The sequence below is a fragment of the Dermochelys coriacea genome, chromosome 11 (genome assembly GCF_009764565.3).
Source record: "Dermochelys coriacea isolate rDerCor1 chromosome 11, rDerCor1.pri.v4, whole genome shotgun sequence".
Taxonomy (NCBI): domain Eukaryota; kingdom Metazoa; phylum Chordata; order Testudines; family Dermochelyidae; genus Dermochelys; species Dermochelys coriacea.
This window is the reverse complement of record NC_050078.2, coordinates 75,959,603-75,987,111: the sequence shown is the minus strand read 5'-3', so window position 1 is coordinate 75,987,111 and position 27,509 is coordinate 75,959,603. Positions and strand designations below refer to the sequence as shown.

Genomic DNA, 27,509 nt, shown 5'->3' with positions numbered 1-27,509 from the left:
TAGTAGAAAATTCCCCACCTGTATTCTAGCTGACAGCAGTCTTGTGACATGGGGCATGTTCTAGTGTTGGTTTCCACTCTGACCTTTCATGAGTCACTGGCTTCAGCTTCCTTGTTTCTCAAGTAAGTACAGAATATGCATCTCACAGGGGCCTGGCAGTTAATGCAGGGCCTGCCTAGAGTAGGGAAACCTGCACAACTGCCGCAACATCTACGTGAGTTAGGCTGGGTGCAAACCCCTAATGCAGACACGCAGTGCTGATGCAAAGTGAGGTTTGCACTAGTGTAATTCACCAGGGTGGTTACCATCTGTACAAGCACCAATGCAGTTAAACTGGGCCTAAAGAACCCGAATGTAGACAAACTTACCTCTTCATTGTAAAGAGACTTGGAGGTGACAGAATGCTTACTGGTATTTTATTTAGTGCAGAACATGAGGTGTGGGTTGTTTTTGTTTTTTTGCTTGAAAATTTTGTTGATGTAGGCAGAACTTCAAGAAGTCTAGCTTGAATAGCAATCTGGCCGTTACACGATAATCTCTTGAGACGAAGCATGACCAACTAATCACAGGTAATTCTGGAAGTACGATGCTGACAGCTGAAGCTCATCTATCTAGAAAATGTGGGTCCTTTATAAACTTAACAACCTGAAATTCAGTGAAATAAGCTTTCTGTGACTAGTCGTGTTACCTTGAGAATTTTTGTAACTGGAAACCAAAATAAAAACACAACTGTCTTTAAGTAAAATATTGACTAGAATGAGCACTCCTGAGATTGTCATGACGGTATTTTAGAAAATTAATTCCCAACTATGAAAATATTTACTTTTTTTTTCTGTATATTGCCTAAGTTCTTACGCTTTTCTGCATTCCCATACTTCTTGCTTAATATGCACTACATTTTTATCCTTGTACTTTCATCTCCCAATACTTCTAGCCGCCTTTTAACTGATTTTTAAGAAGGAGAAATGATAAATAGAAAAACAGCCTTGCAAAGGGATCATCACATTGTTTTTAAAAATTAAGAATTGCTTAAATAAGGCACTAAGTGGTTACAGCAGCATCAAGTCTGCAGCTGAGCACTGTATTTTGACTTTAAAAGGTACGCTCTCATTTATATTTAGGGCAGCAAAGCAAACTGGACACTAGTAGGCTCTCAGCAGTTTTTGTATTCATATGTGAGCCACTTGGAGTCAGCAGAAGATGGAGTATTGTTTGATAAATAAAATTAGGAAGACACTGACCAAGCACTTGAGTTCTGATGGATGCCTGGCCCCACCTGTCTGTCACAGCTCCTGGGCTTCACAGCTTCAAAATCGAATGGGGAAGTATGCAAGGAGAGAAGGGGAAGACAGTAGCACTTTGCTAAGCTGTAATTCTGGGGTCTTAGTGTGGATCCACTGCTCCGGAAAAGGCATATTTGTTTTATTGAAAGCTCCTCCCAGTGACCTGTTGGAACCAACCAAAAAAACCCCATATTTCTCCCCCCCGCCCTTCCCCTCCAAAAAAGATGAACTCCATTCCACTGGTGCAGAGAGAAGTAGCCATGATGTTATGATCTATGTCCAGAGTAGATGATCCATTGCAAGAATAAACGTGTTGTGAACAAAGGATGAAAGAATGAACAGGTTGCGGTTTTCCCATTCATTTGTACCATTTATGCTTTGTCTTCACTGCAAAAATGATGTGGTCTTAACAGGAGTTCACTAACTTGAGAGAAAATCCCAGTGAAGACGAGGCAGTTGGTAGTTTTCTCCAAAGTTAGATTAAGGTAACCCTTTGACTCTGGTAGTCTTTGATTCAACCTGCGTGGAAACTAGACTGCCTTGTCTTTGCTAGGATTTTAACATTAGTTTACTAGCTCAAGGTAAGAACACACCTTCCTCCCCAGCAACCTAGTGAAGTCAAGCCCTTAACATAGATGCAACTGTTGCCCAATACTCTCTCTGCTTTTAACTGAAGATGAATTAAATGCTGCAAAACTGCCACAATAGCCAGGCAAGTTAAAGGGAAAAATAAACCCTGTTTATGATTTCATTCTCCTGACTTTCATTTATACAACCAATCTCAAACTGTTGGCATTTGTTATTAGTTCTTTATATTAAATGCATCTCCTTTTTCTTTTGAAGAGGAGGTTCTTGGACTCCAATATTTTCCCCGTTTCCCCAAAATGTTTCTTTGTTTATGGTTTTTAAAACTAATCAGCTTAGGGCAGAACACAAATCTATCTTACTTGGCCATAACCTTGAGAGAAAGAGAGAGAAACACTACAGGTGTTTGAGAAGCTCCACTATGGGCTCTCCAGTTCAGGTGTGCATGCCCATGTGCCTCCCATCAGAGACATGTTAGTGATATCTGTCCGACCTGTACATGTGCCCTACGTATCCTCATGCCCCGTTCCAAAGCCATCAGGCGAACCGCCCTCAGTTCCTTCTTAACCATCTCGGCCTGAACTAGAGCTATAGAGCATCTGCCTTGAACCTGTCTTGGCTCCAGCTGCTGCAGGCTTTGCAGGTGCAGCCCATGGGGCCACCCAGGCCTAGAGCTACTTCTTAACCCCTTGTTCTGCAGTGTGGGGTCTGTACACCCCATCACAGAGCTAGAATTCCCTTACTAGGTCGGGGGGATTGGCTTTTGGCCCTCCACCCGGGTGTTGGGCTTTTTCCTGGTAGGACTAAACGACTTCAGAAGTCTCCTAGACTGCTTGTTTTCATTGCAGATAGATCTAAAGGCTCCACAATTTCCACCTAAACACTATCAAGGTGGATCTCTGGATGTATTAATAAAAATATGAGACTGGCCATAGTGGGTCAGGTCAATGGTCCATCTAGACCAGTATCCTGTCTTAAAATAGTGGCTAGTGCCAGGTGCTTCAGAGGGAGTGAACAGAACAGGGCAATTTTATTGAGTGATCCATCCCGTCATCCAGGCCCAGCTTCTAGCAGTCGAAGGTTTAGGGACATCCAGAACATCCTGACCATTTTGGTTAATAGCTATTGAAGGACCTATTCTCCATCAACTTATCTAATTCTTTTTTGAACCAATTTCAGAGTAGAAGCCATGTTAGTCTGTATTCGCAAAAAGAAAAGGAGTACTTGTGGCACCTTAGAGACTAACAAATTTATTTGAGCATAAGCTTTCGTGAGCTACAGCTCACTTCATCGGATGCATTTGGTGGAAAATACAGTGGGGAGATTGATATGCACACACAGAGAACATGAAACAATGGATTTTATCATACACACTGTAAGGAGAGTGATCACTTAAGATAAGCCATCACCAGCAGCAGGGGGGGAAGGAGGAAAACCTTTCATGGTGACAAGCAAGGTAGGCTATTTCCAGCAGTTAACAAGAACATCTGAGGAACAGTGGGGGGTGGGGTGGGGGGGAGAAATACCATGGGGAAATAGTTTTACTTTGTGTAATGACTCATCCATTCCCAGTCTCTATTCAAGCCTAAGTTAATTGTATCCAGTTTGCAAATTAATTCCAATTCCTCAGTCTCTCGTTGGAGTCTGTTTTTGAAGTTTTTTTGTTGAAGGATAGCCACCCTGAGGTCTGTAATCAAGTGACCAGAGAGATTGAAGTGTTCTCCAATTGGTTTTTGAATGTTATAATTCTTGACGTTTGATTTGTGTCCATTTATTCTTTTACGTAGAGACTGTCCAGTTTGGCCAATGTACATGGCAGAGGGGCATTGCTGGCACATGATGGCATATCACATTGGTAGATGCGCAGGTGAACGAGCCTCTTCGCATCTGGGGACAATGTATACCTTCAAATCAGCGGCACTGCGATGGGTACCCGCATGGCCCCACAGTATGCCAACATTTTTATAGCTGACTTAGAACGTTTCCTCAGCTCTCGTCCCCTAATGCCCCTGCTCTACTTGCGCTACATTGATGACATCTTTGATGTCATTGATGACAAATGCATCCGATGAAGTGAGCTGTAGCTTACGAAAGCTTATGCTCAAATAAATTTGTTAGTCTCTAAGGGGCCACAAGTACTCCTTTTCTTTTTTTGAACCAAGTTATAGTTTTGGCCTTCACAACATCCCCCGGCAATGAGTTCCCATGGGTTGACTGTGCGTTGTAGAAGAAGTACTTTGTTAGTTTTAAGCCTGCTGCCTACTAATTTCATTGGGTGACCCCTGGTTTGTGTTCAACGGGTAAATAACCCTCCCTTCACTTTCTCCACCCCATTCATGATTTTACAGACTGTCGCAGTCATCTCTTTCCTCTGCTGAACCGTCCTAGTCTTGTAAGCTGTGCCATCCCCCTAGTCCTATTTATTTATTTATTTTTTAGAAGGGGCAACCAGAACTACATGCAGTATTCAAGGTGTGGACGCACTATGGTTTTATAGAGTGGCGTTATGTTGTTTTTTGTCGTCTTATCTATCCCTTTCTTTAATAGTTCCTAACATTCCGTTAACTTTTATGACTGCAGCTGCACATTGAGCAGATATTTTCAGAGAACTCTTCACAATGACGCCAAGATCTTTCTTAGGTGGCAACAGCTAATTTAGACCCCATCACTTTCGATGTTTTCTAAAATACCTTACTTTGCATTTATCAACATTGAATTTCATCTGCCATTTTGTTGCCCAGTCGCCCACTTTTGTGAGATCCCTTTATAACTCTTCGCCTCAGCTTTGGACCTAACTATCTTGAGTAATTTATGTATCATCAGCAAACTTTGCCACAACACTGTTTACCCCTTTTTTCCAGATCATTTATGAACATGTTGAACAACACCAGTCCCAGTACAAACTCCTGGGGGACCCCACTAGTTAAGTCTTTCCACTGTGAAAACTGACCATTTATTCCTGCCCTTTGTTTCCTACTTTTTAACCAGTTACTGATCCACGAGAGGACCTTCCCTCTTATCCCATGACTGCTTACTTTGCTTAAGAGCCTCTGGTGAGGGACCTTGTGAAAGGCTTTCTGAAAGTCCAGGTGCACTGTATCCACTATATTGCTGCATGTTACGCTGCTGCCAGCATTCAGCCTCCTTCTGGGGGCGTTTGCTCACCCTACGATGTGGCAATCAACATCTGTGGCCTTATGGAAAGACGTTGCAGGTTCTGAGATCTGCAGAGCCGCTACATGGTTTCGAACACATACTCTCTTCAACACTGTGCTCTGGTCTCTGCCTCTAGAGCTGATACAGCAATTGGCAATACAGTTTTGTCTTCAGTTCTGGACCCGATTTATGATGCTCGCTCCTCTCTGCAGGGAAACTGCTTGGGAGTCACCTGAAGAGGAGCATCCATAGGGACACTACTCAAAGGAGAGGTTACTCACTGGAGTTCTTCCAGATGTGTCCCCCTCTGCACACTCCACTACCAGTCATCCTTCCCCTCTGCTTCAGAGTTTCCTCTGTGGGACTTTCGGTAGAGAAGGAACTGAGGGTAGTTTGCTTGTGCAGCCCTGTATAACCTCGGTGTGGGGCCTGAGGTTGTGAAGGGCAAACATGTGAGCCGAACAGATGCTGCTAATGAAAATCTGCACTCAAAGGCGCATTGGGCACCCGAAAAGGAGCACCCAGAAGAGAGACATCTCGAACTACGACTAGTGCACAGAGTGAGTAACCTCTTCTTTTTACTGTCCAGAAGAACCTCCCATCTCTGGGGGAGGGAGAGGTGGGGGGGGGCAAGTACTAGTACATTGGGGTTAACGCTGCTTCATTTTAATCAAAATAGTCTACATAAAGTCAAGCCTGTGCATGTGGAGCTTGCTTTGCAAATATGTATGTGCTCTGCAGGGGCGAATGTTCCACCTGAGGCACGCTGCAAACTCACGAGTCACGTGGCTAACTCATCCTTGCATTGTCTGAGCTATTTTCCCTTATTTCCTATGATCTGAACACCTGATCAATGTGTTTCCTGACTGCCATGATGAAGGAATGGAAGGTCTTACGGTTAAGATATTGGATTTTGATGGGTTGGATTTTGCTGTGCAATCTGACGCAAGTTACTTCATCTCACTGTACCACAATTCCTCATCTGCAAAATGGAAATAATACTGCTCTTCTCCCGCCGTTTGTCTGAGCCTGTATAGACTGTAAACTTCTTGGGGGAAGGAATTGTCTCTTCCAGTGTGCAGGCACAGTGGGCGCTTGGTTTGGGCTGTGTTGTCTGGGCACGGCACCACTTGAATATTAATGTAGGTCAATAGTCTGAGGTTTCCAATCGGGTATGGAGAATTTGAAACTTGTGCAAATCCTCTTTGCCTTTGTGATCTGCGTCACCAAGGCTACTTGTTAAACAAAGCCAGAGACTAATGTCCACCTGTGCTCATTTCATAACCCCATCCTTGTACCTACCTTGGTGAGGTGTTTCCCTGTTCTTAGTCAAACTGAATTCCTGTCTGCCTGGAAAAGCTAGTGGTAACGATCCATCATCTGGGATGGATGAAACGCATACCTAGCAATCAGGGTTATCGGCTAAAGTCACTTGAGCTTGTGGGAGCACACATGGCTCTTGAATGTGGTATCTGCAGCCCTTATAGAAGACTTGAGCAAACAAAAATAGACTGTACAAACCAAGATGGTGAATGTAGGTTTTTTTTCATGCGTCTAATTTAAGAATTCCAGGCGGTATCTCCTTATAGATAAATGGCACAGCTCTTTGAGATCCAAGAAGGGAGGAGAAGATTAAAACAGACTGACCTCATATTACTGCACTTCTCAGAGGCTGGAGTATACTTAGACTGTCTTCTATAGAATGTGTTAGGGTTATGTGTCAGTGTTACATTTTGCAAAAATATCTTGGGTGAAATCCTGGCCCTTATTCAAATCAATGGCATTCTGTGGGGGCTGAGGGGAGGAGTTAGGGGTTCATCCCTTATGGCAATTTAGCTTGTGATATTTTTGGAAAATGATATGTTAGGTAAAACTTTCCGAAGGGCCTGAGTTCCACTTCCCCAAGCTGACATGGCCCAAAATCTCATTGATTCCCTTATGCAAATGGGACTTGGTTTCCTTACTCAGTCGCATGCTTTTCAAAAATTGTACTCCTTATCTATTTGGCATCGCAACACAGAATTTAGTAGCTGTTTCTCACTTGCACAAGTTCTCTTTGATGCTTGCAAATGAGCTCTGTAATTCGCACATCCTGTCTGCGTTGCTGCTTTCTAAATTTAAAACTTGGAACTAGTTTCATAGTTGCCTGCAAAAGAGTGTTAATTTCATTAGTGATTCCTGAAGACAAGGAAGGATTATGTAGGACTGGGTGTGCAAGGAAGGAGAAATCAAATGACTTGGATAAGAACTCAATTCACAGCTTTCAGGCTACCGTGTTTTTAAAAATAACAAGAGGTGCTACAAGGGGGGCTCTTAACCTTCCAGTGGGAATGTTTGTGTGAGTGGGAGAGTGGGAAACAGGGATGATTGGAAGAGCTGGCTGAATTATTTTGTTCAAAGTTTTTGACCAAAAGCAGCTCCCTCCTCCTCCGACAGTCTTCCCTTGGAGAATTTTCAGATGTTTTTAAAAAAAGGGGGGAGGAGCAGGGCAGAAAGGGTGAGACGCAAAAGCCAAAAAATGCAACACTTTTCCGAGAACATGTTAATTTTGATCAGCGCTCCCAAGCAGGTGCCGTATGAAAACAAATGGCTCCTGGTGGTTAATGGCGGGGAAGGGAGCGCTTGGTGATTTTATGGCTAGAGCTCGAGAGTTGGGATTATTGAATGGCTTCTAAAGCCGCAGAAGGGCTGGGTAATAAATCTCCAGTCTGCTCTGAGTTGGGGGCAGGCCAGAGCCTCCCTGCGCCAGGAGCAGACAAGAGGATAAATGGTGTTGTGGGGCCTTGTCTCCACTTAAAGATGAAGTTGACGTAGCTGTGGGGCTGAAGGCTGACAGATGCTCACGCCTGAGCACCGTTGTTAAGCCGACCTGAGCCCCAGTGGGGATATGGCTCAGTCAGTAGAGGAAGTCTGTTACCTGATGACAGAGTAGAATTTGCTTTTAAGGAGACCAACTTCACCCCCAGGGTGAGATCTACACTCCTGTGGCCCCCTAGCTCTGCTCCAACCTTCTTGTGTGGAACAGGGGACCCTGAAAGGCCTGTATCTGGAGGATTCCCCGGCACAGGTGCTGCGGAAGATCTCTAAGGCGGCTGCATCTTTTGCTCCCACCTGCCCACCAATTCCAGCCCAAAGGGGCGTGTTGGGTAAGGGGTGTGTCACAGTGAGGCCGCTGCTGTGGAGAATCAGGCAGCACTGGGGCGGCCCAGAGGAGGCTGTCATAACGTAGCCCCCCCCCCCCCCAGCTGGCGAAATAAATCAGGGGCTTGTCCAGCCCCCAGACAGCTTAAAACCCTCTTTAGTCCTCTCCTCTGGGGCTGCACCGTTGGTGCTGAGGTGTGGGTCAGTGTTCAATGCCGCTGTCTCTGCTGTTAGAACTGTGCCTGATCTGAGGAAAAGGGAGTCTCGCAGGGAAAACAGTGTTCTCTCTGATGTGCTGAGAAGGGTGGCGGCTGCCTGCTTGACTTTGTTCAGGCACTTGCTTACAATGTTCATCCGCTGTTTGTTTGCAATCTGCAGAACAGTTTGTTCTTACAAACGCATCACCTATAAACACAGCCTTATAAATCAAACTACCTCCAAGCCAAGCACTGGCCTGGCATGTGCAATGTAAATTGGCGGCCGAAACAAGCTGAAACGTAGAGATACTGTTTAATTTAATAAAAATAGCTGCAAGAAAAGAAACAACTTGGAACTAAACTATGTGCCCCCTGAAATTGCAATGCTTTGGATCACTACAAGTTTTGGCAGTGCTGAATGTAGATTACAAACTGTCCACGCCAGGGACCTCATCTCTCCCTATGTGTTCACACAGAGCCTAGCACTGTGGGACCCCAGTCTCAGAGCCATGAGGTGGCAAGCCTCTCGGGGAAAGTTGAACGTATAGCTGAAGAGGATATAAAATCAACACGTTGTATACAGAAATATTCTGTCCTGTTCTTGTTTGAGTCATTCAGTACCTAATTCTAAAATTTTACTCGTATTTTTTTGGTCCTTTTTTGGCATTGTTTTAACTTTTCATGTAATTGTTAGACCTCCCTGTGGCAGATCACAGAAACCCACTCGGGACTGCCAACTGACTAGCTCTGAGCCCATTTTCCCTGGCAGCTTGCGACTTCAGAACCTTCCCTTGTTTTAGCCAGACACGCTAGCCTGTTACAAACACAGACCCAGGTATGAACAATGTCCCCCACAAGCTGCAGGCTTAACTGAAAACAGCTTAAGAACTGTTCCTGTCTCCAACACTCGGATACCCCGTTCTCAGTGGGGTCCAACCCCCCCAAAAATCCGTTTTATCCTGTATAAAGCTTATACAGGGTAAACTCCATAAATTGTTCACCCTCTATAACACTGATAGAGAGAGAGAGATGCACAGCTGTTTGCCCCCCACCCCCAGGTGTTGTTAATTAACCCAGAGTATGTATTAAGTAAAAAGTGATTTTATTAAATACAAAAAGTAGGATTTAAGTGGTTCCAAGTAATGTCAGAACAAAGCAAATTACCAAACAAAATTAAAATAAAACACGCAAGTCTATGCCTAATACAGTAAGAAAACTGAATACAGATAAAATCTCACCCTCAGATGTTTCAATAAGCTTCTATCACAGACTGGACGCCTTCCTAGTCTGGGCACAATTCTTTCCCCTGGTTCAGCCCTTGTTCCAGCTCAGGTGGTAGCTAGGGGATTTCTCATGACTGCAGCCCTCTTTGTTCTGTTCCACCCCCCTTGTATATCTTTTGCATAAGGTGGGAATCCTTTGTCCCTCTCTGGGTTCCCACCCCTCCTTGTAAATGGAAAAGCACCTGGTTAAAGATGGATTCCAGTTCAGGTAACATGATCACATGTCACTGTAAGACTCCAAGCCCTCATTCCTCCCAGCCTGACTCGTGGGAAGGCCTGCCTGCAAACAGAGCCATCTACAATCAATTGTCCTGGTTGATGGGAACAATCAAGATTCCAGGCCACCATTAATGGCCCACACTTTGCATAACTACAGCAGGACCTCACGGTTATATTTCAGATTTCTAGTTTCAGATACAAGAGTGACACATTTATACAAATAGGATGACCACACTCAGTAAATTATAAGCTTTGTAATGATACCTCACAAGAGACCTTTTGTATGGAGCATATTCCAGTTACATTAAATTCACACTCATTAGCATATTTTCATAAAATCATATAGAGTGCAACGTCACACTCCCTTTATCCTTTGTAGACAAACATCGAAGGGCAGATCCTTAGTTGGTGAAAACTATCATTTAAACCAAGCTGAGGCTGAGTGGTGTTAATAGGCCCCTCTGTCATAAACATAATTCATGGTCAACCAAGAATGTGGCCCCACTGTGCCAGGCAGTTTTCAAACACATGGTAGCCCACAGTCTGACCAGCCAAACAAACGAGCCAGACCCAGGGTGGTGAAGGGGTAGAACCCCCAGCAGAGTGGAGTGAGCAGTGGGATGGTGGCAGACAGCATGATAGTGCCAGGATTTTGGGGGGTGCTTGGGTTTACTTAGGAAGAGGTCAGCTACATGGAAAGAAAACAGGGAAGGGGTGAGAGCAGGAGTGTTGGTGCAGATAGACAATCAGCACAGGGTAGAGTCCAGTCAAAGGCTGAAGGTCCCTGCTTGGCTGCTTCTGCAGCTGTTCCCATTCCCTGGAGTCTCGGGCTGGTTCCTCTTGGCCCTTCTCCCCCATGAACACACGGGGTGGAGGCAGTGGGGCATCCTCCAGAATGTGGGGGATGGGGTGGCCCCTGTTCTGGGTCTATGGGTTGCTGGGGGGACAGGTGGCCCTTGGCTGGATCCTACTTTATTTCCTCTCCCTCAGTGCAGCAGTCCCTGCTTTGACTTCTGCCTCTATCCACTGGAGACTCTGCCCCCGGCCCATTATTTAGTTTAGGAGAGGGAGGGCCGTTGCTGATTAAGACAAACCATTCTAGTTCTTGCCTAATGTAGTTCTAGATCAGTTTATTTGTAAGGATCCCAGGTATAACTCACTCCCCCCAAATTAAAATGTACAGTGGAAATACTGCCACAGTTGCTTACCTCCTAGAATTCTAGCCAGTGTCAGTACACAGTGTCGTCTGAGAGTCAATACCGTCGAACCGCCGAGTGACAAGCCCCTCGAGAATGGAGGTTGTTCATAACTGAATAAAACATTAGGGTTGTTCTTTCTAAAGTTTACAGTTGAACAGTGCCCTAATACAGCTTTGAAACTTTACTATGCGGAAGAAAAATGCTGCTTTCAACCATCTTAATTTAAATGAAACAAGCGCAGAAAGTTTCCTTACTTTGTCAAATATTTTTATTAAAACTTCCCTTTTTGTTTTTTAGTAGTTTGTTTGGCACAGTACTGTACTGTACTTTTTTTCTTTGCTGCTGCCTGATTGTATACTTCCAGTTCCAAATGAGGTGTGTGGTTGACCGATCATTTCATAACTCTAAGAATCTACTGTACAAAGTTTTTTAATTTCAGCAATGCTTTCTGCTAATGATACCCTGCACGAGTGCAGCACAGCCTGTTTACAGATGGCAGCGAACCTCAAGATCAAATTACATCTTTGGTTTGTAATCCAGGACTGTGCATTCTTTGAAAATGATTGCTTCCAGGTCTTTGATTCAGTGGTTAAGTAATCAGAGAATGCACATCTTTATCTCTTTCTAAATAATGGGAGTCGGGAGGAGATCATACATGTGTATGTGAATCAGAGATGGATTATTGAACTTGTCATACAAGAAATGGAATGCTTTATGATGCCCAAGGAGACGTGATACAAGATCATGAATATCCACGCTAACGGTGGAATCAGTTTGGGTATTTTGTAGTGTCCACAAAGCTCTTTCGTTTCCTTGGGGGGCGTGGAAGGCGAAGGGATGGAATATTTGATGGGCACTCGTATTCCGATTTACATAGGTCAGGAGGACTTCTGAGCAGTACAAGTTACTGAAAGGGTTCTAGGTGTTGTCCTTTCTGGCCGAAGCGGTTAGCCACTAAGGATCTTGCTAGGTTGTTTAGGATGAGAAATAGATTGAACTGGTTGGAAAACGCTGATCTGAGGAAACACAATGTATTCTTGACTCCGTTACAGTTTCAACAAAACTCAGGAAGGCAGCATCCACTGGAAGCGTGCTGGATTGTACAGTGGAAATACACCCAGGTTCTAGGGTCTGCAAATCTGAGACCGCCCCGCCATTTGGGCTACCCTGGGGTCCAGCCATAGAGCCTGGCAGCCATGACTGGAGCAGGGGCTGTCAGGTTAGTCTGTCTACCTGCTGCAGATTGGGGCAGCTAGAACCCCTAGCACCGTCCAGGACTTCTGGGTAGCCCCACCATGCCAGGTTCCTGACTCCCTGCTTGGACTCTGAAAGCCCATGGAGCCCTGGGTCAAGCCAGGGCTCTGCTCCCAGGTCTACAGTATGGAAGCCTGGAAGACCTGAGAACCCAGATCAACTGGGGCTCTCTGAGATGCCTGAAGGTGGTAGTGCGTCCAGCTTCCAGGGTCCAAGGCAGCCCCGCGTGCAGACCCTGGCAGCAGCTCCCCTGAAACTGATGATGTCAGTTTCACTTGTTGCTTTTCAGTGAATGGCAGCAGCTAAGCTGACAAGAATGTAATTTTGCATATTTCTTCTCAGAAACAATGTTTTGGTGTCTCTACAACAAAGGGTTCGGCATTTCTGGAAGTTTTGGAAAAAAATGTTGAAAATCAGATTTTGGAAAATTTAAACTTCTGGTGCGATGAAAATCCTGAATTTTGGCCAGCCCTGAGGTTGAGGCAGATGGTACTTTGTGTCCATTCATTGTAAAGAAACAGGACTGCATCAAAGTCCCGTTTGCCTAAACACAGTAGGAACAAAGAACCGGCAGTTTCTTTACTCAGTTTCCAAGCTCTCTTCTCCAGTCAGTTCTATGCCACAAGGAGCTCTGTCCCTCTGCTGGCCTCACTCGCCCTACTGCCTCCCTCTCTTACTATTGCAACCCAGCCCTGTGTTTGCAATCAGTCCCAGAGGACCCCACCGCTCACACGGCTTAATGCACCTTCCACCATAACACGAGTAAGTACTGGGGGCCTGAGGGTAAATAGACCCTTCTGCGTCAGGGCATGAGCTTTAAGGAGGGACCTCCCATGAACCCCTTTGACGAACTAGTACATAGAGACTAGACACAGAGGATCCCTGCAACCCTGTTGCACCCCTGAACCGTCTGTCAGTTGGCATCAACGGGTCCTTGGCTCACAGTCATCCCATCACCGTGGAAAAGAGAGAGACTTTTTGTTTGGGGGACTAGTATTAAAGAGCAGAGTGTTTTTCTGGGTGCTCAGTATAAACAGAACTGAGGGTAAACTGTGGGAATGAGCCTCATCCTTGCTTCATTGAATTCATTGGGAGTAAAATTCTGCATACGGTAGCTGGAGTTTCACATTGTTTTTTATAATGGGGGGATGTTACCACCACTGACGTGCCCCCTTTCCGATGAGAGGGGAGGGTGCAGCACTGTATAGCAGCTAATTGCACTGTTAAGAGAAACTATCACCAGTGGGTGTGCAAATTTCTTTTGGTTATTCTTACTTCTGCCTCATGGGGCACTGGGGCTTAATTAATCTATAAAAGCGCTTGGAGATTTGTCCTTCAAATCTGCTATATACATGCAAAGTCTCATGATGATTGGACATCTCTCCCCTCCAGTTAAGCAGTTTACTTCCTTAACGTTCCCTCTCTCTCCCCCCTCTGAGTGACCGAGGTTGGGCCCACGCCTCACTGCAGCTGATGGCGCTCACCCAGCAGCAGTGGGCAAAGGGATGTGCTGTGAGCTGTAACAGCACAGCACAGGGGGAGAGCGTCTCTGTGCGTTTGTTCGTGTTTCTAACTCTTATGCCTTTTAACACAAGTCGCTAAAGCTGAACTCTTTTAGTGTAGTGTGGTTTAGCGGTTAGAGCACTGGACTGGCATCCGGGAGACCTGCCTTCTCTTTCCCCCACTGGCCGGCTGTCTGACCTTCCCCACTCTATTCTCCTCTTTAACTGGCTGTAAAATGAGGATCATGAGAGTGACTTCCTTTGTAAAGCTGCTTGAAGATCTGCAGCTGAGAACAACTCCCATGGGAGTAGGGGCCAGCCCTGTAAAAACTGGGTGTTATACTATTAACATTTCACATCATGATGATCCGGGATCCTAGTTTTCCATGATAAAACCCCCAGAGTTCTGATTTAAAAAACCATAAAAATCTGCATTATTCCACCATTAAAATGAAACGCTGAACTTTTTAGTGGCCTAGCCACAATATATCTCAGTATCAATTGACCACAACGTTTTATTGATAGATTTACAATTTTAAACTGACAGCCCGAGCCCCGTCCATTTTCCTGATTATCCAAGTTTTTGATTATCCGATCTGGTCCCACTTAGATAGGATCATCGGGGTTCCACTGTAAAATGTCAGTTTTTGCCCAAAATGTAAAAACTAACAATTCTCTGTAAAAACGCAAATTACATGTTTTTCTGTGGCAAACTGATATCTAGGATTCCTGATGCTGATCACTTCCAACCCCCACCCTACCGTGACACACATTTTAAAACAACTTTTGTAACTGTTTCTGAACATACTGCTTAAGGTTGTAGACAGTTCCCACCCTGCTTCCACAGTCATCAAACATCAGAGGATTTTCAACACTCACTCACTCTTCTAGTTTTTACCCAATAAACACTAATACGTTGAGGCCAGGTCCTTAGCTGGTGTAGAGCCTCAGCTGCCCTTTGTTTTTTAAAGCAGCATTGAGGGCCTGATCCAAAGTCCAGTGAAGTCAGGGGACTTCAGACCAGACCCAAGCATGGTTTTCTCCCAAAGGTGTCTTCAGCAAACTGCTGCCTGCCAATGGCAGACTCCGGCGTGGGCAGTTCTAGTAGAATTATTTATGAGCTAATTTTAAGAACCCTGCAGTGAGTGATACAGAGAAGTAACTATATTGTCTTTCATTGTACACTATGGCTTTCTATTCATTGTCTTTTTTTTTTTTTTTTTAAATTGATCAGTAAGACCAGGGCCGGCTCTAGGCACTAGCAAAACAAGCAGGTGCTTGGGGCAGCCCATTTCTCGGGGTGGCATTCCGGCGCCGGCCATGCTGCCAATCCGCTTCTCCCCGCTCCCTCCCAGGTTTCATGCGGCAAGCCTGGGAGGGGGGGGGGAGAAGCCGAGCGGCGGGGCGCTCGGGGGAGGCGGTGGTGGAGTGGAGGCGGGCTGGGGCGGGGAGGGGTTCCTCTCCTCCCCATTACTTCCTGCGTTCCCCCCCACCCTTGCTCACCTTCGCTCCGCCTGCTCCCCTGAACACGCTGCCTCCCCCTCGCCTGAGAGGGAGGGGGGAGAAGTGGAGCGGCGGTGTGTTCGGGGAGCAGGCAGTGTGGAGGTGAGCTAGGGCGGGGGGTTGCGGGGGGGAGCCGCGGGAAGCAATGGGGGGGGGGAATGTGGCACACCCATGGGAGGAGGCAGGGCCAGGGATTTGGGGAAGGAGTTGGGAAGGGGCGGAGTTGGGGCGGGGGGTTATGAAAAAAAAGCGGGGGTGACCAAAAATTTTTTTGCTTGGGGCAGCAAAAATCCTAGAGCTGGCCCTGAGTAAGACACAGTGGATCTAGCAGTGGCATTGCTTGTGACACCATTGCAGTAGTTGGAGCATCTCCATTGCTGCCAATACGATAGGACCTCAGTTGTAGTGGCTGGGGTCCTATCTGGTCTCTTACCGTCGACACCAAGGGAAATGTGTGTTGCCCGCTTAACGGTAGAATCTACATGGAGTGACTGCTGGCCTCTGTGTGTCCCTACCACACCAATTGCATTGCTGCTATATGCACAAGGAAAGTACTGTTCAAGGGATGTGTTGATAACCCCCAACATTTTAGATGACATGTCCACCTGCTAAAATTGTATAGGTCCTTTAACAACCTTCCGTCAAGGAATTCAGAATTAGCTTATCCTACTGTACAAAGAAATTAGGGCATCTATGAATGTTCCATTTCCATGCTGCAAAATCAAGCCCATGGCATTAGCATTTACCTCAGTAATCAAATCATGACCATTTGATGTGGGAAAGGCCTATGTTACCTGGTCTAGTCTCAATCCTGCATTGGTGGGTTCTCTTCAACTGGGGGTCATGAGCTAACAGCCTCCACCCCCAAACCCTGCTTTGCCTCCAGTATTTACAATAGTGTTCAATATTTAAAAAAAAAAAGTGGGTTTTTAATTTATGGGCGGGGTCAATCTCCGAGGCTTGCTGTGTGAAAGGGGTCACCAATACAAAAGTTTGAGAACCACTGAGTCGGCTAATAGCGAGGGGGGAAAAAAACCTACAAATAACTTCTGTGATTTATCTGATTTTAAAATTTCCTCTCCGGCGGCGGCAGGGCCCAGATGAAAGTACAGGTCATTGCAATTGCTCCATCTGGATACAATGGGAGCTGTCTCTTTCAAATCCCGCCAGCCACATCATAACCTGCCCTATCAATAGGGTTTTAAACTACTCAGAAAGATATTATTTGCTGCTGTTCTGGACACATTGGTCCCAGGATGGTGAGAGACACAAGGTGGGTGAAATAATAATTTTTTATTGGAGCAACTTCTCTTGGTGGAAAGGAGAAGCTTTTGAGCTTCACAGAGCTCTTCCTCAGGTCTGGGGAAGGTATCCAGAGCAATATTATTCATATATCAAACAAACAAGGGTTGATAATGGGCAGGCGTTATTAGCAGCATGAGTTGACCTCAGATGGTGTCTCAGCACACAAATGCAGAACTTTGTGTGTGAAGTTTAGCAAAATGACAGCGTTTCAGCAACTCTCACACTCTTTCAGCACCTCTCTCTCACACTCCATTATAGAACAGCCCAGAATATCTTTGGATTGTAGATGGAGAAAGGATCGATGCTTTCTTTGCCACTGCCCCTTTCTCAAGGGGATTGGTTGTTGATAATAAATTGATGATGCACTTCTTGTTGTCAGCCGGGTAGATGGTCTGGGGCTAGACTTACAGATTGTGTAGTTTGGATGGAGGAATTTTGGAAAGGTGGACTGGCAAAGTTTCATAACTTCTTTTTACAGAGATATTTTAATTTGTCATTGTGCTTATTTCATATGCTTCCCTCTTCCCTCCAGGTGGTGGAATGGGAAACCTATTCAGAAACTCTACCTTGTTGCTATCAGAAAAATCCTGTGGTATTAAAGGCATGGTCTTTAGGACATGCCTCAGACCCTCCAGGTGAGAGACTGTTTTGCCCCTATTCCATCTCTGCCAAGAACAGCCTCGGCCAGAAGCTCTGTCTGCGAGTGAGCTTATTGTGCCTCAAAGGGCATCCTTCAACCTTGCAGGAGTTTGAGGTTATTTGGGGCCTGGCCTCGTTGTTTTCATTAGGCCGAGAAAATTGGTAATGCAAGTCAGGTATTCTTTGACGCAGTTTTGTTTGTTTATGCAGATTGCACACAAAGGAACAAACAGCGGGCAATCTCCTTGTTCCAAAATCCAAGCCTGCTTTGCAGGCAGTCCTCTGCCCAAAGAATCTCTTGGCTTAGTCGTAGGGCTTCTCTCAGTCTGCTTGCTTCCCTTGGCTTTCTGGTTCCTTGCTGCTTCTGACGCATATGCAGCTCAACCAATCGATGACTCAGTCCCAGGAAAACCTCTCCTATTTTCTTGAATTAGTTCTTGCTCAGGACTTCCCCTGCAGTCCAGTGCCTTGGGAGACGGATAGCTCAGTGGTTTGAGTATTGGCCTGCTAAACCCAGGGTTGTGAGTTCAATCGTTGAGGGGGCCATTTAGGGATCTGGGGCAAAAATTGGGGATTGGCCCTGCTTTGAGCAGAGGGTTGGACTAGATGACCTCCTGAGGTCCCTTCAACCATGATATTCTGTGATTCTAATTCTATGGCATCTGGTGTTTGAGCTCTACTTCATAAAGAAGCTGAAATGTCTCTTCCATCTAGCTGACTGAGCGGTGGCTAGTATGCCCATCAGCTGCAGAGAGAGCCGTGACTACCAGTAGATCATATGCTTGCTGGCAGCCAATAACTTCCCCAGCAGGACAGTATCTTACACCCTGTGCAATCGTGCGGAAGAGTACAGGCACTGGATTATCACCGGGGTCAGTAATATTTCAACCATTTCTTGATACGTTGCAAAGTGCTGTTTGCTTTGACATCTGTAATAACAAGGTGTTGGGCCAGATCCTCACCTGATGGAAGCTAGAGTTATGCCAACTTACAGTGGAGCTGCGTCGATTCACACTGGTTGAGGATCTGACCCTGCATATCCAGGCCCAGTGTTGGTGGATCTCAAAGCACAGTTCACCTGTATACGCATAATAGTTAGCTGTCTTTAGGCTTTCATTTCTGTAATCTGTTTTCTCCTAAGCTCGGTATTTTGGGAATGCAAATGTGTTTTGTCACAGCTGTTCTATGTGAAGACAGATATCCCTTTGAAAAGCATTGTCATTCTCGAGGTTGTAATTTGCTTAAAGAGCATTGATTGTTTTTCCTCTGCGTTGGTTATGGACAGCGCAACCTGATGCCAAACTGTAACGGTCCTGCAAGTTACTTTTAAAAATAATGGAAGGCTAATCTCTATCAGGTTGTTAAACAGTCCCTGGTTGTGTGTAGCTTCTGTGTTCTGCATTATGGGTCTAACATGTTTATTTGCAATATATTGTTTAACCACTAGAGGATTCTGTTCTGCACAGTGTTCCAGACAGAGCACAGCCCTTGGTAAACAGACTGACAAGGCTGGAGCTCGAATTGCTGTTGGAAATCTTTCAGAGTAGCAGCCATGTTAGTCTGTATTTGCAAAAAGAAAAGGAGGACTTGTGGCTCCTTAGAGACTAACAAATTTATTTGAGCAGAAGCTTTCGTGAGCTACAGCTCACTTCATCGGATGCATTCAGAAATATGTTTGCTTTAGCTGTAGAACAGGGCTGTTTTTTAATTGGGTACCACCTACTGCAGAAGTTCTGTGACATCATGCATTACTCACTTCAGTGTTATGAAAAAAAATGTACTGTCCATGAAACCAAACATCAAATTTGTGGGAAAATGGCTCAAATCTAACTTGGGTTCATGCATCTCCCTCTCCTTTCACACTACATTTTCCTTTCTCTCCAGGGAGGAAGATATTGTTTGTTGTTTCTGAACTTTCCCCCAAGTATGAAGCAGCATGTCAGACAGTCTGTCGTCCTTCTCCCTCTCTGTGGTCTGTTATACCATTCTGCCACCTCTTGTCTCCCACTGGCAATGGTCAGACAAACCCACTGAGGAGGAGATGGAGTTCCTTATGATGCATTCATTGTTTCCCACATCCATTCAGGATGCTGTGGGAAACAAATTGGGCTGCTTTTCCTGTTCTCTTTTTAACTTCTTTTGAAGGAGTGCCTGCACCACTGTTGTCTCCAAGCCCACCCGTGTCTCTGATTTCCTGACAAGCGTCCTCCGCTCCCAGGCTGTCTGCTCTTTGTTCTTGCAAGTTGATTGTCCTGGCTGGAGGCGACAACCTGATTCCAAATGGTGGTTTGCCTTGTATTGGCATTTAGAAACACAGGGTTTATGTCAGTTTTGCAACACTGCCAACCCCAAACCTTCAAAATTCATGAGTCAAGCCTCCCCCCCAAAAAAATGAGTTGCTCATAATTTAATATAACTATAAAACCAGTAAAAAGAAAAGGAGGACTTGTGGCACCTTAGAGACTAACAAATTTATTTGAGCATAAGCTTTCGTGAGCTACAGCTCACTTCATCAGATGCATTCAGTGGAAAAAGTGAAGTGAGCTATAGCTCACGAAAGCTTATGCTCAAATAAATTTTAGTCTCTAAGGTGCCACAAGTCCTCCTTTTCTTTTTACAGGTTTTATAGTTATTTATATTAAATTATGAGCAACTGATTGAAACTGATCTGCCACGGGGGGCACACGTAACAATATGCATGGTTATAAAAGCCAATTTCCCCCAAATCAGCATCTCTGCCACAAGTTTGCTCATGTTGCTGGTTAACGTGCCCATAATACCTGCTGAACAGATTTGAGCTAGCAAGGCTGCTTCCAGGCTGATTTGAGAGGATTTGGGGTTTTGTGTGGGAGTCTGTTAAAACTGGGATCACACCAAGGTACTTTGTACTGCAGAAGAGTGTCAGACTCAGAACAGAGGCTGTACTTGAGCTTGATATAAGCTTTAAATTCACACTCCGTTCAAGTGTATAAGCTTTAAATTCACACTCCATTCAGATGGACTTACAGGCCTAACGTCTTCACAGCTAGAAAGATTAGTTTTTAGGAAGCGTGTTTTCTGGAAAACGCAAGAATATGCATGAAGATTCTAAATCTGGGAAGTTTGCAACTGCTGGACCGTGGTAGATGTAGCTAACACGTTCCCATTAATGGGAATCCAATCCTACTTCAGCTCCTGTGTCTCAGTGTCCTGCTACTACATGGAGGTTTATCTTCTCACTAAAGAATGGCCCCTTACTTTTTGATGGGCATTCATGCTCAGTGAAGCAGATCAGTAACCTGAAAGTGATCTCCCTAAGGCAGTGGCTCTCAACCTTTCCTACTGTCCCCTTTCAGGATTATTTGTCTTCCATACACCCAAGTTTCACCTCACTTAAAGACTACTTGCTTACAAAATCAAACATAAAAATACAAAAGTTTTGCAGCACACTGTTACTGACAAATTTACTTTCTCATTTTTGCCATGTCATTAAAATAAATCAATTGGAAGATAAATATTTGTACTTACATTTCAGTGTGTAGTATATAAAGCAGTATAAACAAGTCATTGTATGAAATTTTAGTTTGTACTGACTTTGCTAGTGCTTTTTATGTGGCCTTTTGTAAAATTAGGCAAATCTCTAGATGAGTTGACGTACCCCTTGGAAGACCTCTGTGTACCCTCAGAGGTATGTGTGTCCCTGGTTGAGAGCCACTGCCCTAAAGTATTACAGATGTTTTGTGGAGACCGTAATGGGGGAAATTGTTAGGTGTTTCCAAGAAGTAGTTAAACTGAGCTACCAATGCATTCTTGATGTATGTTTGTGATTTGGATGCTGTTTATCTGTCACGCTAATACCTGGTCTGCATGCCAATTTTGTGTTACAGTTGTTTGTTCGGAGATCATTTATACACTGGGACAGCCCTGAGTATGGACAGTTGTACTGTTACCTTATAATGATACCCTAGCATTTATGTAATACTTTTTATCTGTAGCTCTCAAAGCACTTTACAAAGGAGGCCAGTATCATCCCCATTTTACAGATGGAGATACTGAGGCACAATGACTTGTCCAGGTTCATCTAGCAGGCCAGTGGCAGAGCAAAGAATAGAATCCAGGTCTCCTGACTCCCAGTCCAGTGCTCTATCCTCTAAACTAAACTTCTCCCGTCTCCCTCTTTTTTTTGTTCAGGAACTGCTATGCAAATATAAAGATGCTTCATAGAGCTATAACTACATCCACACTAAAAGGGTTGCATCACTTCAGTTATACTAATATAGTTCTATTGGTACTACTTTATTGTAGATAAGGCCTAAGTATAGCTTCATCACAATTTTGGTGTGACTTGGGAAGCCTGTCAAAGGCTTTATTTAGCTTCATTACAAACAAGGCCATGCTCCTGTCTTCTGAGATGTGACCCAGTTACTAGAGTCTTACTAGAAGGACAACCAAGATCATCAGTCTGACCTCCTGTATGTCCACCAACACCACCCAGCACCCACACACTGCACCCCACAACCAGAATTAGACTAGGGTGACCAGATAGCAAGTGTGAAATTGGGACCAGGGATGGGGTAAATAGGTGCCTATATAAGGAAAAAGCCCCAAAATCAGGACTCTCCCTAAAAAATCGGGACATCTGGTCACCCTAAATGAGACCAAAGGACAACAGCCCACAGGAGAGTGGACTGTTTTGTGCCACAGGCAGAGAATGGGAGGGACTGACTGGCACAGGTGTCTGAGACCCCTGTAATGCCAGCAAAATGATTGAGATATACCCAGGTAATGCTGGTGAGTGACCCGCACTGCACACCGCAGAGGAAGGTGAATCCTTCCCTGCACCACCCGATCCGCAGTCCCTGCCAATCTGACCTGGTGGAAATTCCTTCCAGACCCCACATATGGTGATCAGTGAGACCACGCTCCTGAGAGAGAGACTGCTCAGAGCCCTGGCCCATCCCCGAAGATCTCATCCTATCCCCCCAATACATTTTAATATCTTAATTCAGAAAATTCCCTAGGCTACTTGTGGGACACTGTGTCTAGGTCTAAAATGTAAAGACATTAGCTGCACTGCTGTCCGCGTTGCTCTGCCTGTCTGCTCCACACTTAGCATATGTATAAATCCAGATCTCAAAGCGCACGCTTTAGGGAAGTAGGATTCTTGACTATCTCGATGCCCTGCCTACGGTATTTAAAAACAATCCGGTAGATTGACAGCATAATGTGTGACTATTTAGAATATGCATTCATGCATGTGTGATCACAAAGCAACACATTAGTTTAGTCTGGGAGAGTTATTCTAAGGTTGCTCAGGGGAGAAGTTTGCATTAGATCCATGTTTCAGATCTCGTTTTTGGGAAATTGATGGATGTGTCCCTAAGGTCAGGAGCAGCGTCTTTGCGTATACGTGTGTAGCACTAAGTGTACGTAAGGTAGGCTTCATTTTGGGTCTATTAGTCTTCCCCTCCATGCCATCGTTTTAGTACACATGCACTCAACTTCTGTATTGTGTGCCTGTAAAAGTAAAGGTTTGTTTCTCTCTTCATGGCTTGTTGGCTAACGTTTGCTGGTTGAGAATGTTGGTGAATGGAAGGGTCCAGCTGGCTGAATGGCAAGTAAATTATCCTTTTCCCTTGGGAAACCCATATGCTTCTCTGGGTTGCTACTTAAATGAATGCTAGTTGAATTATTGACTGTCAGGCTTGCCCTGATAGCCAGGATGTGGTTAGTATCGGAATGGGCAGCAACAAAGCTGTTCAGATGTGCATGGCTGAGTTGGAAGATGTTATCTAAACCTTATTTCTCCTTTATATGAGAGATTCATGAGCAAGAGAGTTCTGTAGCAATTGTTACGCTTGTTCACCAAAGCGTGACCAGCCCTCTGTGGAGAAATAAGTGGTTTGGGACTATTTAGAAAAGCTGGACGACCACAAGTCCATGGGGCCGGATGGGCTGCATCCGAGAGTGCTAAAAGAGTTGGCGGATGTGATTGCAGAGCCATTGGCCATTATCTTTGAAAACTCATGGCGATCGGGGGAAGTCCCAGACAACTGGAAAAATGCTACTGTAGTGCCCACCTTTTTAAAAAAAAAAAAAAAAAAAAAAAAAGGGGGGGGGGGGGGGAAGAAGGAGGATCCTGGGAACTACAGGCCAGTCAGCCTCACCTCAGTCCCTGGAAAAATCATGGAGCAGGTCTTCAAGGAATCAATTCTGAAGCACTTAGAGGAGAGGAAAGTGATCAGGAACAGTCAGCATGGATTCACCAAGGACAAGTCATGCCTGACTAATCTAATTGCCTTCTACGACGAGATAACTGGCTCTGTGGATGCGGGGAAAGCAGTGGACGTGTTGGTCCTTGACTTTAGCAAAGCTTTTGACACGGACTCCCACAGTATTCTTGCCAGTAAGTTTAAAGAAGTATGGGCTGGATGAATGGATTATAAGGTGGATAGAAAGTTGGCTAGATTGTCGGGCTCAACGGGTAGTGATCAATGGCTCCATGTCTAGTTGGCAGCCGGTATCAAGCAGAGTGCCCCAAGGGTCGGTCCTGGGGCCAGTTTTGTTCAATATTTTCATTAATGATCTGGAGGATGGTGTGGACTACACCCTTAGCAAGTTTGCAGATGACACTAAACTGGGAGGAGAGGTAGATATGCTGGAGGGTAGGAATAGGATACAGAGGGCCCTAGACAAATTAGAGGATTGGGCCAAAAGAAATCTGATGAGGTTCAACAAGGACAAGTGCAGAGTCCTGCACTTAGGACGGAAGAATCTCATGCACCGCTACAGACTAGGGACCGAATGGCTCGGCAGCAGTTCTGCAGAAAAGGACCTAGGGGTTACAATGGACAAGAAGCTAGATATGAGTCGACAGTGTGCCCTTGTTGCCAAGAAGGCTCACGACATTTTGGGATGTATAAGTAGTCGCATTGCCAGCAGATCAAGGGACGTGATCGTTCCCCTCTGTTCGACATTGGTGAGGCCTCATCTGGAGTACTGTGTCCAGTTTTGGGCCCCACACTACAAGAAGGATGTGGAAAAATTCGAAAACGTCCAGCGGAGGGCAACAAAAATGATTAGGGGACTGGAACACATGACTTATGAGGAGAGGCTGAGGGAACTGGGATTATTTAGTCTGCGGAAGAGAAGAGTGAGGGGGGATTTGATAGCTGCTTTCAACTACCTGAAAGGGGGTTCCAAAGAGGATGGATCTAGACTGTTCTCAGTGGTAGCAGATGACAGAACGAGGAGTAATGGTCTCAAGTTGCAGTGGGGGAGGTTTAGGTTGGATATTAGGAAAAACTTTTTCACTAGGAGGGCGTTACCTAAGGAGGTGGTGGAATATCCTTCCTTAGAAGTTTTTAAGGTCAGGTTAGACAAAGCCCTGGCTGGGATGATTTAGTTGGGGATTGGCCCTGCTTTGAGCAGGGGGTTGGACTAGATGACCTCCTGAGGTCCCTTCCAACCCTGATATTCTATGATTCTGTGACCCAAACCTTTTGATCAATAGAGTCTGTAGTTATAACTCAAGCTCAGTTTATTTGTAAATCTTAGTCCAAACTCTGGAATGTTAGTGGCATGTCCTGAAACAATGTCATTAAAGCAAAAATTACACAAACTTGGTGGTAATCTTCTGTCCAAACCTAATGCATCCCTCCCCTTTCATTAGCCACATTCCAGACATGCTGAGATGGGAAAGATTGTGGGGAAACACATTTGAGTTCAAGTGTTTTGTGTTTCAACCTTCAGTTCTCAGATGTAAGTTTCTTTTCATTGCATTCCAGCAAAAGCACTCTATCCTTCAGGGCACACTCCTTCCTCCTGGGAAAAACTCAGCAGTTAACATTCAGCCTCAGCCAGGATGGTTAGAGGCCTAAAAAGCGTGTCTTCATGTTCCCTGTTATCTCACTGTTACTATCAAAGCCCTGCCCCATCTAAGGGGTTCTGATTTGTGTGTATTTCCTACAAGTTACAAGTCCTTTTTTTTTTCTTTTTTTTTTTTTCCCATTTGTGAGCAGAGAGTTTAAAAGAAAAGTATTGGAAGCAAATTCAGCTTTGTCTGGGCTGCTGACTCTCAATGTCAAATCATTCTAATTTTTGGTATGATTTAAGTGTGCTGTGTTAGGCAGAGCCAGTGGGAGGGCTGAGGAAGGATGGTCCAGTGGGTAGCGCTCTTGCCTAGGACTTGGGAGACCAGGGATGAATTAATTCCCTGCTCCTCCACAGTAGTCTTTTGTGTGAATTAGGGAAATGACTTGGTCTTGGTCTACACTTAAATGTTATCTCGGCATAGCCATGCTGGTGCGGGAGGTGAAAAAAATCACCCCGATTGATATAACTATGCAGATTGCCATCCTCCAGCCCCTCCCCCCCCCAGTGTACACACACCCATGTCAACAGAGAAGTACTTCTGTGGGCATTGCTAATGTCCTTGACAGAGGTGCTGTTCCTCCAACGACGGAACATCTTCTGTTGGCGTAGGCCGTGTCTTCCTGTGCAGGCTATGATTGCGTGGCTAGGCCGACTTAAGCTTCATAGTGTAGGCAGACCCTTAGCTGCTTTGTGCCTCAGTTGCCCATCTGTACAATGGGGGTAATAGCACTGCCCTACCCCACAAAGTTCTTGAGAATAAATGCATCAAAGATGGCGAGGTGCCCAGGTGCTAGGGTGATGAGGCAGCTGTTGAGAGGTAGTGTGGTCTAGTCTATTGGGCCTGGACTGGGCATCAGAAAACATGGATTCTGCCTCCAGCTCTGCTGTGACCTGTGGCAAGACACTTCAGCCCCCCTTCCCTTCCCATCCTTTACCTGTCTTACTTCATTATAGCATACGTTCTTTGGGGCCAGGGCTGTCGTGTTTGTACAGCAGCTAGCACAGTGAGGCTACGGTGTTGGTAAGGACATCTAGGTGCTTCTGGGGTACCAGTGTAATAACAAAGACAGCTGGCTTCAAAGAGATGGCATTTAACTGGGGGTGGGGGGAAGAGTATATAGTTTCTGGGGTCTCAAGTGAAAACAGTGTCCAGTCTCATCAGTAATGGACAAGAGAAATATACCATAAGCAGAATGGGCTTATGTTGTGTTAGGCAGGCCGGAGGACGAATGCCAAGAGTGTTATCTGCAGTGGAACTGCACGTAGATTGGCTGTCTGGTGCAAATGAGTAAAATATATTTCATACACTCTGTCGGCTTCTATGCTGCTGCATGCCTTCTATCTCCAGAGCTGGGAGGTCTGTTTGAATTCCCATCTGCAGCCTGCGCACCTAGCCAGCAGAGCACTGCGGCTGCCGGCCTAAGTACATCCATGGGCGAGGATTTCTAAGCATTCCCCACCATAATCTCTGGAGCTCCAGAACGTGCTTTGATCAATCATGCAGGAGTGGCTATCCATCTCCTAGGTGGTGTGGGCGCTCCCTGGATGGAGAGCTGTTTTGTGCCAGGTGATGGCTTCCAGCAGTCTGCAGCTGTTGAGTTTTCTCCCTTGATTCTGGGATATTTATCCGGCTGGTTCTGGATGCCGTGACTCTCACCTGTCTGAGAGTAAATAGATAGCTTTATTTGATGGGGGGTTTTGTTCAAAGATATTTATATAGGAAGCTTCCTCCACCACCCAGGATGCTCAGTCTACACACGGCACTGGGCCAGTTGATCAGCACTTAGCTACAGGCTGGCCTACACTGGGCACTTCTATTGGTACAACTACGTGTCTCAGGAGTGTGAAAAATCCGCCACCCGAGAGACGTAGCTATGCTGCCCTGACCCCGGTGTAGACAGGGCTAGGTCGACGGGAGAAGCTATCACTGCTCAGGGAGGTGGATTAACTATGCCGACAAGAGAACCCCTCCCATTAGTGTCGACACGGAAGCACACCAGCAGTGCAGCTGTGCCACGGGAGCAATTTCGGTGTAGGTGTACCTGAAGTCTTTACAAAGAGGGTGCAGAAGTGTGTGTAGCCTTGTTATGCCCGTCATCTCTGTGTAAATGAGCATAAGCGTGACATGGAATGGGGAGGCCGAGGTTTGCGTTATCCTTTTCTTCATGACTCTACTGTTACCTGCATTTTAAAGCCCCAGAAAGGAATCCAAAAATATCCGAGGTGCAATTGTTTAAACCTTCCCCCACCCACACCCCACTTGGTTTGCAAAGCCACCTCCATTAGATCAATCCTGCTTCCTTTGCTCCTCTTTCTTCCTGCAGGTCGGCTCTGTGCTACTTATCCCAGGAGCCTGCGAGGCCCATCCTAGATTTGCTGCTGGTGGGCA

General features: G+C 45.5%; 1 protein-coding gene across 5 annotated transcripts in view; it reads left to right on the top strand.

Moving 5' to 3' along the window:
• SH3BP4 (SH3 domain binding protein 4) overlaps positions 1–27,509 on the top strand; it is a 131,398-nt gene that overhangs the window by 58,949 nt on the left and 44,940 nt on the right. Inside the window, exon 1 of one of the 5 annotated variants that reach the window (XM_038422103.2) lies at positions 5,305–5,584. The exons of the other annotated variants lie outside the window; for them this stretch is intronic. The gene's annotated coding sequence lies outside the window, so the exon portion shown is untranslated. Of the gene's footprint in view, positions 1–5,304; positions 5,585–27,509 lie in introns of those variants that run through there. 5 annotated transcript variants of the gene reach the window in all.